Source organism: Panthera onca, chromosome B1 (genome assembly GCF_046562875.1).
Source record: "Panthera onca isolate mPanOnc1 chromosome B1, mPanOnc1 haplotype 2, whole genome shotgun sequence".
Lineage (NCBI taxonomy): Eukaryota > Metazoa > Chordata > Mammalia > Carnivora > Felidae > Panthera > Panthera onca.
This window is the reverse complement of record NC_138342.1, coordinates 205,165,584-205,178,289: the sequence shown is the minus strand read 5'-3', so window position 1 is coordinate 205,178,289 and position 12,706 is coordinate 205,165,584. Positions and strand designations below refer to the sequence as shown.

The 12,706-nt window shown below is 44.8% G+C and overlaps 1 long non-coding RNA gene across 1 annotated transcript in view; it reads right to left on the bottom strand.

Moving 5' to 3' along the window:
• Window positions 1-2,062: 2,062 nt before the first annotated feature.
• Window positions 2,063-12,706, bottom strand: part of LOC132691456 (uncharacterized) — a 270,387-nt gene continuing 259,743 nt past the window's right edge. Inside the window, exon 4 of the long non-coding RNA XR_014137561.1 lies at window positions 2,063-2,160. This is a non-coding gene — a long non-coding RNA (uncharacterized LOC132691456). The remainder of the gene's footprint in view (window positions 2,161-12,706) is intronic.

The window sequence follows — 12,706 nt, the reverse complement described above, 5'->3', positions numbered from 1 at the left end:
CTGCCATTATTGTAGACCAGAAGCTCCATGCTATTTAACGCATGGGACTCTCTCCCCATTAGGACAGTTGAAGCCCCTGATGGTAAGGGTTTGCCTCATCTCTCACAGAGCCAGGGACATGGACTGTGTACAAGGCACATCTGCAGAACTGATATGCCTGCTTTTCTATTAAAAGACTCTTTCCTTCTCCACAAAGGTATATGCAGCCCAGCTCAGTAATGGAAATGACACATCCCAACATATGTATGTCCTGAGAAACTTTGGAATCTTAACAGTGTCCTCATCCAGCAGCAACCTTGCATTATAAAGCGTGTGAGGCCATCTCTACGTCTTCTGAAAGACTCAACAACACAGAAACTGAACATGCTGATCATGTCAACTCATACTGTTCAGATCATCTCACAAATAGTCGAGGTGGAGATGGTGGGTCCTGTCCCTGAGAACACCAAGGAGCTCGAGGTGGCTGATAGAGCCCATGAACAGTGATAAAGGGTATCTGTAGGGGGTGGACCTGGGAAAGGCGGAGGTCCTGTTGCATCGATAGGGACCTACAGAACAGAAGTGACAGGTATGTTGACATGACAGACAGAAGCAGAACGCCCACAGGAGCTGAAACACAATAAAGCAGGTGTCAGCACCTGGCCCCTTGTTCATTCATTGGTTCTAGTAGAACGGAGCATCAGTGACAAAACTCTACCTCCCATGAGGTCCCACCTACAGCCTGAAGGTACCAGATGGCATAAGGAAAAACTACTGTCGCCACATGGCACTGCCCATGTTTACAAATGCAGAAAGCCAAGGAGTCCTATTCTAGAAGATTGATGGCAGTAATGCCAGTGTAATAAAGGAGGGTATTCCAGAGAGGCAGGCATCTGTGTCCAGAACCCCTCTGGTGTCCTCTTCCACCAGACCTGCAAACTTTTTATTTGCACATTGAGAACAGACAGAACATGAAGGAATGAAAGAAATTCCAGCACTACAGAGATTCAGGGCTACCCCAGGGTCAAACCTCAACCTGCCATCCCATACCTGTCCTCACTCTGCTTCCCTCCCTGAAAAAGACATCTTCTGTACAAGGCCACAGAGACCTCTGAGGAGATGGGGATTCCTGGAGTCCTGCAGGGAGCCTGGAAATGTGTTTTCTGAGAGAAACACGTTACCTGTGCACATTCATTGGTCTCAAGTATGTTTATCTTAATTCACAGCTAATTCAGCTTTTAAATACAATATGAGTTGCAGAGCTATTTTGTCCCATTGAAAAAGAGAGGTAGAAATTCTACATAAAAGAATGAACAGAAACACGTATCAATTTCAGGTGTAAAACTCCCATAAGGTATCATGAGACAAAGTACCAATTACAACTGCTTCTGGGACACAAGAGAACCTGCTCATATAAACACAACTGAAGAACTGTGAGATACCGGCCCTGCAGGTAATCACTGATTCTCTCCTGTCACGACTGCAGTTCCACATACATTTCGATTACACATGCCGCTTCTGAGAATTCAGAGGATTTGAACCTAGGGGACAACTGGAAAAATTCTCTATCGCACATTGACCAACACAGAAGAACCAGTAATGAATTCTGAAATTTATCTAAGAACCCTCAACACTGTGCAAAGCACACAATATAATGTTGGAAAGAGTTGTTATCTTTTCCAGTCACGAGGCTCATAGCAGATATTGTGAGCAAATTCATGGCCTACATCCAAATAGGGAAAAAAATGAAAATAGTAAGGATAATCCCATGTAAAGAAGGTGCGCAAGGAGTCAGATGCCCCAGAAGACTTGAGGGTGCAGTGAAGTGTCATCCTCATCAAGTTATTTCCACAAACACAAAGTGAGAGCCACGTGGTCCTCAGTCTCCATGCACTTGTGGCGTCCAGAGGCACTAGCTAACATGATGATGTTAAACTGGAGAAGCCTGGAGGCTTGTGAGGATGTAAATCAAACTGTAAAGACACCACAGGACTAGAAAACCAGACAAGGCAAGATAAAAGTTTCCAGAAAGCATTGCAACTGAAACAGGCAACTGAATTTACCTTGTCTTTCTCTGCATCCATGGTAGAGACACAACTGATATTCCCCATGGGAGCTGCACCACGTCCTAGGTCTCATAACGGATGTAGGTGGATGGAGGTTGATTCTGACTTGCATAGACTGTGTGGAAGAAAAACAAACCATCTGTCACATGTTTCATTATATTCAACTCATTCACACTCTCGGGTCGCTTACCAGGGGCAGAGGGTTTTTCATGTGCCTCGGGTGACCCTTGAGGGCAAGAGGGAGATCTGATGCTGTCTCTTGAGGAAGGTTTACAGGGCCTCGGTTCAGGTGTTTTTAAAACTAATCAAGCATCTCTGAACAGCTCAGGTCTCAACTCACTAGAAAACAAGTTAGGGGTGTGTCTCACCTCTCAGAGAGCCCAGCACATGGTCTCTGTACAAGCTACATCCTAGGGAGTACTATGTCTGTCACCATGTATAAGGCCTCTTTCCTTCTGTATCAGAGACACGTGTTGCCCAGCTCACTATGGGGAAATGACTGCCCATTTCATGCATGTCCTGAGAAACTTGAAGAACATTACAACGTCCTCACTCAGGCTGACCTGAAATCCCTGTGGTGCCATCACTGCATCTTCTCCAAAAACATAACAAGTAAAAGACAAGACGTGTTTTGAAGTCAACTCATACTGGTCATATCATCTTTCACATGGTGGAGGAGAAAGGTGAGGTCCCAGAGGATCCAAGTTTGTAGAAGTTGGGGGTGGCCCAAAGCCCATAGATAGTGATAAAGGGCAGCCCATGGGGTATGACATGGAGGACACTTCTGGGAAAGGAGGAAATATCCTGGAAACCACGTGGACCTGCAGGACAGAAATTAAACTTTTGAGATTTGGTAGGGTAAAAGGTGAAAAATCCAACACCAACACCAACACTAACATACCTGAACCCCAATGAAGCCGGAATGGTACCTGTCTCCTTCCCCTCCACCTGGTTTCAACAGGGCAGCATCAGTGCCACTAAATTCCACCCTTCCCACTGGGTCCCACCTAGAATTTCTAGGAATTGGAGGAGAAAAAGCAGTGCATTGCTGGCAGCATGCAGGGTACTAGCTGTGTCTGCAAATGTAGGGAAGGAAGTGGCTAGTCTTAAAGGATCAGAGGGATAATTCCAGACTACTAAAGAAAGTCTGTTCCACACACACAGGCTTCTATTTCAAGGACTTCTCTCCACCCAGCTCTTACCACCTCAACAGCTCCGTCTTGGCATAATTAGAGCTGAAATGATGAGGAAGAATTTTGTTTCCGTATCACTCATTTACATCTTTAATCCATTTCATGTAATTCTTGGAGTGGTATAATATAAGGTGCTAAGCTTTAACTTATACATGTGAATATCCAATTTTCCCAGCACCAGTTATTCAAGAGACTACCATTCTTCACTGTGTATTCTTGACTCCCTTGTCAAATACTAGTTGACTGTGCATGCATGGGTTTAGTTTGGGCTCTCAATTTCCGTTGTCTTGTGTGTGTGCTTATGCCAGTGACATAACTGATTTCTTTGTGTTAGAATGCAGCTTGAAATCAAGAAGTGTGATGCCTCCTGTTTTGTTCTTTCTTGCATTGGCTACTTGGGGTCTTTTTGTGGTTCCAAATACATTGTAGGATATGATTTTCTAATTGCATAAAAATTGCATCAGAGTCTTGATAGAGATTGCACTAAACTCTAGAGGGCTTTGGGTAGTATGGACATTGTATCTATATTAATTCCCTTGAAAGATGGACATGGGATGGCTTTTCACTGACTTGTGTGTTCTCCTGTTTCTTTCATCCAAATTGAATTTCTTCCATTTCTGCACACAGGTATTATAGTTTTCTGTAGAGAGATCTTTTACTTCCTTGGCTAAATTTATTCCTATAAAGTTTATTGTTTTTGATGCTATTGTAAGTGGGATTGTTTTCTTTCCTTCTTAGGTAATTTGGACATTGTATAGGAATACTATAGAATTTGATATGGTGACTTTCTAGTTTGGAACTTTAATGCATTTCTTAATTAGATATTAACAGGCTCATTTACATTAAACTTTTTATTTCATTCTTTTACCTTACTAAAAAAAATCATGTTATGTGGGAATAGCTGATACACTGTGTTACACTAGTTTCAGATGAACAACATAGTGATTGGACAAGTGTATACATTCTGCTAGGCTAACACAGGTGTAGCTACAATCTGTCACCATGCATCACTATTCCAGTACCATTCTGAATGTTCCCTATGCTATATCTTCTACCTGTGATTTATTCATTAAATAACCAGAGGCCTGCATGACCCAACCCCCTTCACATATCTAGGGCATCCTTGTCTTGTGCCTGATCTTAGAGGAAAATCTTTCACAATTTCACTATTGAGTATGATGTTAGCTGTGGGCTTCATATACATGGCCTTTCTTATGTTGAGGTGTGTTCCTTCTACAAGAAATTTTTAGATTTTTTAGCACAAATGGATACCAAATTTTCTCAGAACTTTCTTTCTGTGTCTATTGACATCATCACAGGAGTTTTCTTTCCAATTTTTAAAATGTATGGGGCGCCTGGGTGGCTCATTTGGTTAAACATCTGACTTAGATTCAGGTCATGATCTCACGGTCTGTGGGTATGAGCCCCGCATCAGGCTCTGTGCTGACAGCTCACAGCCTGGAGCCTGCTTCGGATTCTGTGTCTCACTCTCTATCTGCCCCTCCCCTGATCATACCCTGTCTCTCTTTCTCTGTCTGTCAAAAATAAACATTAAGAAAATTTTTTAAAAAGTATTTATTTTAGTTTAAATTTATTTATGTATTTCTTTAATACTTATTTTTTCAAGTATTTATTTAAATTCCAGTTGGTTAACATACAGTGGAATGTAGGTTTCAGGAATAGAATGTAGTCATCCATCACTTACATACAACACCCAGTGTTGCTCTCTACTAGAGCCCTCCTTAGCCCAACACCCATTTAACCCACCCCCCTCCACAACTCCCTTCTAGTAACCCTCCGTTTGCTATTTATAGTTAAGAGTCTGGTTTCTGGTTGATTTTTCTTTCATTCAATTATGTGAGGGGTCATATTTATTGTTTTGCATTTCTGAAACACCCTTCCAAGGAAAAAACCCTTCTTCACGGTCAATGATCCTTTTAATGTGATGCTGAATTTGGTTTTCCTGTATATTACTGGGAATGATTCATCTATATTCATCACGGGGATACTGGGCTATAGATTTCTGTTCAGATAGTATCCTTTTCTGGCTTCCTACCAGGGTAATTCCAGTCTTATGAAATGAGTTTGGTGGTGCTCATTCCTTTTGAATCAGTGAGAGGACTGCTGTTAGTTTCTTCTACAAATGTTTGGTCACATTCACCATTGAATCCACCTGGTCCTGGGCTTTTCTTCCCTGAGAGAATTTCGATTACTGATTCAATTTACTTGCATTGGTTATCTTCTTGTATTGATGCAGACTTCCTTTAATGGGTCTGTGCAAACCTTGTATATCTTCCTGATACAGTCTTGGTAGGTTGTGTGTTTCTTAGAACCTATCAATTTCTTCTAGGTAGGAGGTTTGCTGGCATCTAATTTGGCCATAGTCACCTTTTTGTCGCGTTTATGTTTCTTTGGTATCAGGTGTAATGTCTACTCTTTTATTTATAGTTCCTTTGAATTGGGTCTTCTCTGTCTTCGCATAGTCTGTGTATAATCTTGAAAATTTTGTTTCACTCTTCTGAACACCCACTTTAGGTTTCTTCATATTTTCTATTGTTTTCATGGTCTCAGTTTCATTGGTTTCCACTCTCATATGTATTACTTTATCCCTTTCGAGAACATTGGACGTAGGTTGTTGTTTTTTTCTAGTTCTTTGAAGTTAAAGGTAGGTTGTTCATTTGAGTCCCAAATCTATCCTCCACGCATGCAAATCCAGTGACTCATCAGAGAACCTTCAATAGGTCTTTCCTGTCCTATTTCTCATTCTCACAACTCTGAGAAATAGAACCAGAAAATTTATTTGAAGACACAATAGATGAAAACTTCCCTAATATGGGGAAGGAAACAGATCCAGAAACAGGAGGCACAAGAACCCCCAATATATTCAACAGAAGCAGATCCACACCAAGTCATATAGTAATTAAAACGCAAAATGTCATGATGAAGAAAAATTTTAACAACAGGAAAACCAAAGATGACAGTTACCTGCAAGGAAAACCCAATAAAGTTATCACTGCATGTTTTTCTGAAGAAACTCTGAAACCATAAATGAGCAGTATGGTATGGTAAAGGTGCTGAATTGAAAACATCTGCAGCCAAAGAGAGTCTATCCAGAACACTATCATTCAGATGGAAGGAGAGATCAAGAGGTTCCAAATAAATACTAAGCGAGCTCACAACCAACAAACCACCCCTGCAAGAAATGTTAATGGGACTCATTAACTGGAAAAAAAAAAACACCAAAAGTGACAGTATTAAAGTAGGAAATGCAAAAGCAATAAAAATGAGTATATCCGTAAAACATCAGCCAAGGTATTCACGATATGAAAGGTTTTGAAATATGACACTGCATATCTACAACACGGAGAGGAGAGGAGTAAACAACTGGTTCAAACTTAAACAACTATCAACTTAATATAGACTTCTATATGCACAAGTGGTTAGGTACAAACCTAATAATACCCACAAATCAAACACCACTAATACATATGCAGAGTATAAAGACAACAAATTTCATCTGTGCTACTAAAGAAACCCAGCAAACCATAAAAAAGAGAAAGAGAAGAAAGGATCAGAAAGATTTAGAAACAACCATCATCAAGTAATAAAAGGATAAGTACATGTCTATCAATTACTTTGAAAGGAAACAGAATAAATGCTGAAATCAAAAACACGGTGACAGATAGGGGTACCTGGGTGGCTCAATAGCTTGAGATTTCCACTCTTGATTTCAGCTCAGGCTATGATGCCAGGATCACGGGATTGAGCCCCAACTGGGCTTTGCCCTGAGCATGGAACTTGCCTAAGATACATACTCATTCTCATTCTCATTCTCTCTCTTTCTCTCTCTCTATCTTCCCCCATTCCCAACACCCCGCCCTCCCGTGCCTGTGCTCTCTCTCCTCATAATAAAAGGCACTGGGTGATAGAATGAATGAAATATATGACCCCTCTATCTTCTATTTATAAGAGACTAATTATAGAACTAAAGTATCAAAAGAAAACTGCAGTAGCCATACCTATATCAGACAAATAGATTTCAAAATTAAATTGTAACAAGAGACAAAGAAGGACACTATAATAATAAAAGGTATAATCCAACAAAAAGAACAATTGTAAACATATATGCGCTTAACCTGAGAGCATCCAATACACAAAACCGTACAAACCTAAAGAAAACAATTGTTACTCATAAAAACAAAGTAGGGCACTATAACAGCCCAACGACATCAATGGAGATATCATTACATAAGAAAATATACATTTGTATATTTTCTAACAACAGAATGCACATGGGTTCAAGAATCGGTGAAGAAATACTCGACATGGAACATGGAATATCACCATATCATTTCCAAAGCGTGACTGCAGCTGCACAACAGGATTCCTGAGGCCTACCCAAAGGGTGGCACATACAATTGTCTAGCCTTGGAAGCTAGAGAATAATCCAGACTGGCACCGACCCTGTGTACTCCACTCAGACCTTTGGAGAGACAACTGCTCTGCTGTGAGGTAACTGCCTGGAGCCTCCTGGGACCTAACCCTAAACCTAACGGTAACCCTAACCAGAACACTCACCCTACATGTAACCCTACATATCCCACTAACTCTACAACACAACCACATCCAAGCATGTGCCCTCACTTCAGCCTTCCATGCAATTCACAACACTGATGTCGCTTCGACGCTTGCGACGTCCCTGGACCAAACCATAAACATAGCTAAGACCCTCTCCTCATGGGGACACAATTCCAAATTCTGACAACAGCACACACATGCGTTCAAAAATCGGTGCAGAAATATTCGGCATGGAATATGGAACATCACCATGTCATTTCCAAAGCTTGACTGCAGCTACAAGAGAGCATTTCTGAGGCCTACCCGAAGAGCGTCCCATACAGTTGTCTGGACTTGGAACACAAGGACTAATCCTGACTGGCATCCTACCTTGCGCACTCCACTCAGCCCATTGTGGAGAAAACTGCATTTCTGTGTGTTCCGTGCCTAGAGCCTCCTGTGACCTAACCCTAACCGAACCCTAACCATAACATTCAACCTACACCTAACCCTATCTATCACAACTCTACACGAGACCCACAGCCGCCCATGTGCCCTCATGTCAGCCCTCCATGGAATTCACAACACTGGTGTTGCATTGGCCCTGGTGATGTCCCTGGACCGAACTTAACACTCCCTAAGGCTCTATAGCCATGAAGACCCAAAGCCAAATCTGAAAACAGCATGACCACGGATTGGAGAAATGGTGCAGAACACTTGGCATGGAACCTGGAACATCACCATGTCATTTGCAAAGCCAATTGAAGCTACAAGAGAGCATTTCGGAGGCCTACCCCAAAAGCATCCCATACAGTTGTCTGGCCTTGGAACCCAAAGACCATTCCTGACTGGAACCCTCCCTTGTGCACTCCACTCATCACTTCGTGGAGACAAATGAATTGTGATTTCAGTGCCTGGAGCTTCCTGGGATGGAAACCTAACCCTAACCGTTACCGTAACCATAACCCTAAGCCTACACATAACCCTATCTCTGAATCTAACCCTACAATGACTAGCACCCTCTCTTGGGTCCTCAATAGAGCCTTTGAGGGAGATCATGAGACTGGAGTCTCATCGGACCAGGTGACTTCCCTGTATCGAACCCGAACCCTAGCTAAAGCTCTCTCCCATTGGGGACCAAACTCCAAAGTCTGACAACAGCACGAACACCCATTTGAGAATCAGTGCAGAAATACTCAACAAGGAAATTAAAACATCACCATGTCATTTCCGAAGTGCGAATACAGCTACAGGAGAGGATTTCTGAGGCTTACCCAAAGGGTGGACCATAGAGTATCTGGCCTTGGAACCCAGAGTCTAATCCTGACCGCAACCCTCCCTTGTGTACTCCATTGAACCCTTTGAGGAGACAAATGCTCTGCTGTGGGGTCAGTGCCTGGAGCCTCCTACGACCTAAACTTAACCCTACCTGTAACCCTGACCATAACCCTCAACCGAAACCTAACCTTATCTATCACACTAACTCTACACCAGGCCCACAGCTGCGCATGTGCCCAATCTTAAGCCCTCCGTGGAATTCACAACACTCGTGTCCCATAGGCCCTGGCAAAGTCCCTGGACCAAACCCAAGCCCTGGCTAAGTCTCTCTCCCCATGGGGACCCAGTCCCAAAGTCTGACAACAGCACACACACGAGTTCAAGAATCCTTGCAGAAATATCATCATGGAACATGAAACATCACCATGTCATTTCCACAGTGCAACTGCAGATGCACTAGAGAATACCTGAGACCTATCCAAAGTGTGGCACATAAATTTGTCTGACCTTGGAACCCAAAGATTAATCCTGACTGGAACCCTCCCTTGTGTACTCCACTCAGCCCTTCAGGGAGACAACTGCTCGGCTGTGGGGTCAGTGTCTGGAGCCACCTGGGACCTAACCCTAACCCTAACCGTAACCCTATGTATAACCCTCAACGTACACCTAACCCTGTCTATCTCACTAAGTCTACTCTAGACACACAGCCGCCCATATGCCTTCACTTAAGCCCTCCATGGAATTCACAACACTGGTGTGGTTTAAGCCCTGGCGACGTCTTTGGACCGATTCCTTATCCTAGTGAAGGCTCTCTCCCCATGAAGACCCAATTTCAAAGTGTGACAATAGCATGCACATAGGTTCGATAATCAGTGCAGAAATACTCGGCATGGAACCTGAAACATCACCATGTCATTTCCAAAGTGCAACTGAAGCTTGACAAGAGGATTCCTGAGGCCTATCTGAAGGGTAGCCCTTACATTTGCCTGGCCTTGGAACCAAAGACGAATCCTGACCGGCAACCTCCCACATGTACTCCACTCAGCCCTTTGGGGAGACCATTGCTCAGCTGTGGCATCAGTGTCTAGAGCCTCCTGGGACCTAACCTTAACCCTAACCATAACCCTAACATATAATCTTCAACATACACCTAACCCTATCTATCTCACTAAGTCTACACCAGACCCAGAGCAGCCCATGTGTCCTCACTTCACCCCTCCAAGGAACTCACAACACTGGTGTCGCTTCAGCCCTGGGAACTTCGCTGAACCGAATGCAAACCCTAGCTAAGGCTCTCTCCCCATTGGGACCCAATTCCACAGTGTGACAACAGCACACACATGGGTTGGAGAATCGGTGCAGAAATACTGGGCATGGAACATGGAACATCACCATGTCATTTCCAAAGCGCACCTGCAGCTGCATGAGAGGATTCCTGAGGCCTACAGGAAGGGTGACCTATACATTTGTCTTGCATTACAACCCAAAGACTAATCCTGACCAGCACCCTCCCTTGTGTACTTCACTCAGCCCCTCGGGGAGGCAAATGCACTGTTGTGGGTTCAGTGCCTGGAGCCTCCTGGGACCTAACCCTAACCCTAGCCATAACCAAACCATAACCCGCAACGTACACCTAACTGTATCTCTAAACCTAACCCTAAAATTGACCTGCACCCTCTCATAGGCCCTCTATTAAGTGCTCGAGGGAGATCACGAAACTGGAGTTGCTGCGGCCCTGGCGATGTCCCTCAATGGAAGCTTAACCTTAGCTAGGTCTCTGTCACCTTGGGGACCCAATTCCAAAGTCTGACAACAGCACCCACACAGTTCAAGAATCGGTGCAGAGATACTCGGCATGGAAGCAGGATCATCACCATGTCATTTGCAAAGCGCGACTACAGCTGCACGAGAAGATTCTGGAGGCCTACACGAAGGGTGGCCCATATATTTGTCTGGCTTTAGAACACAAAGACTAACACTGCCAGGCACCCTCCCTTGTGTACTCCACCCAGTCCTTCAGGGAGACAATTGCACTGCTGTGGGTTCAGTGCCTGGAGCCTCCTGGGACCTAACCCTAACCCTAAATGTAACCCTAACCTATAACCCTCAATCTACTCCTAACCTACCTATCTCACTAAGTCTACACCAACCACGAATGTGCAGTCACTTCTGCCTTCCATGGAATTCATAACATTGGTTTCGCATCGGGCCAGGTGACGTCCTTGGAACAAACCCTAACCCTACTATGTCTCTCTATCCATGGGGACCCAATTCCAAAGAATGACAACAGCATGCACACAGTCTCGAAAATCGGTGCAGAGATACTTGGCATGAAACCTGGAACATTCACCATACCCTTTCCAAAACACAACTGCAGCTGCACGAGAGGATTCCTGACATTTACACGAAGGGTTACCCATGTATTTCTCTGGCCTTGGAACCCTAAGACTATCCTTGAACGGTACCCACCCTTGTACACTCTACTCAGCCCTTTGGGGAGACAACTGCACTCTTGTGGTTTCAGGGCCTCGTACCTCATGGGACCTAACCCTAACCCTAAAACTAAACAGAACCTTCAACTGAAACCTAACCAAATCTCTAACTCTAAGCCAACAATTGACACACACCCTCGCATGGGCCCTCTATTAAGCGCTCGAGTGAGATCATGAAACTGGAGTTGATTGACACTGGCAACTTCCTTGGACCGATCCCTAAACCTAGGTAAGGCTCTCTCCCCATGGGGACAAAATTCCAACTCTGACAACAGCAGGTACGAGGGTTGGAGAATCGGAGCAGAGATACTCAGCATGCAACCTGGAACATCACCATGTCATTTCCAAATCGGGACTGCAGGTGCATGAGAGAACTCCTGAGGGCTACCTGAAGGGTGGCCCACTGCATTCCGCAGTGAACCCTGTGCCCACGGCACTGCATTCTTCAGTGAACCCTTTGCCGGAGGCACTGTACCATCCAGTGAACCCAGTTCCTCTGGCACTGCACCATGCAGGGAACATATTGCCACAGCACTGCAGCCTCCAGTGAACCCAGTGCCGGTGACACTGCACCCTCCAGTGAGCCCAGTGCCAGCGGCACTGTAGCCTACCGTGAACCCAGTGCCAATGGCACTGCACCCTCCAGTGAAACCAGTCTGCAGTGAACCCAGTGACCGCGGCACTGCACCCTCCAGTGAAACCAGTGCCAGCGGCACTGCAGCCTCCAGTGAACACAGTGCCAGCGGCACTGCAGCCTGCAGTGAACCCAGTGCCCGTGACACTGCAGTCTGCAGTGAATCCAGTGCCCGCGGCACTGCACCGTACAGTGAACACAGTGCCTTCGGCACCGCAGCCTCCAGTGCCCCGGTGACCATGGCACTGCAGCCACCGGCACCCCAGTGCCCTCGGCCCATACCCTCCAGCTCTTGAAGCCACTCACCGTGCCTGAAGGCCCTCCCCGTGCCTGAATGCACTCCCGGTGCCTGTAGTTACTCCCATTGCCTGAATGGCATGGGTAATCTCTGAAGCTGCACTCTGAAGCTGCACAACACCATATAATTTCCAAACTGCACCTGCAGCTGCACAAGAGGAATCCTGAAGCCTACACGAAGGGTGACCCATACTTTTGTCTTGAGTTGGA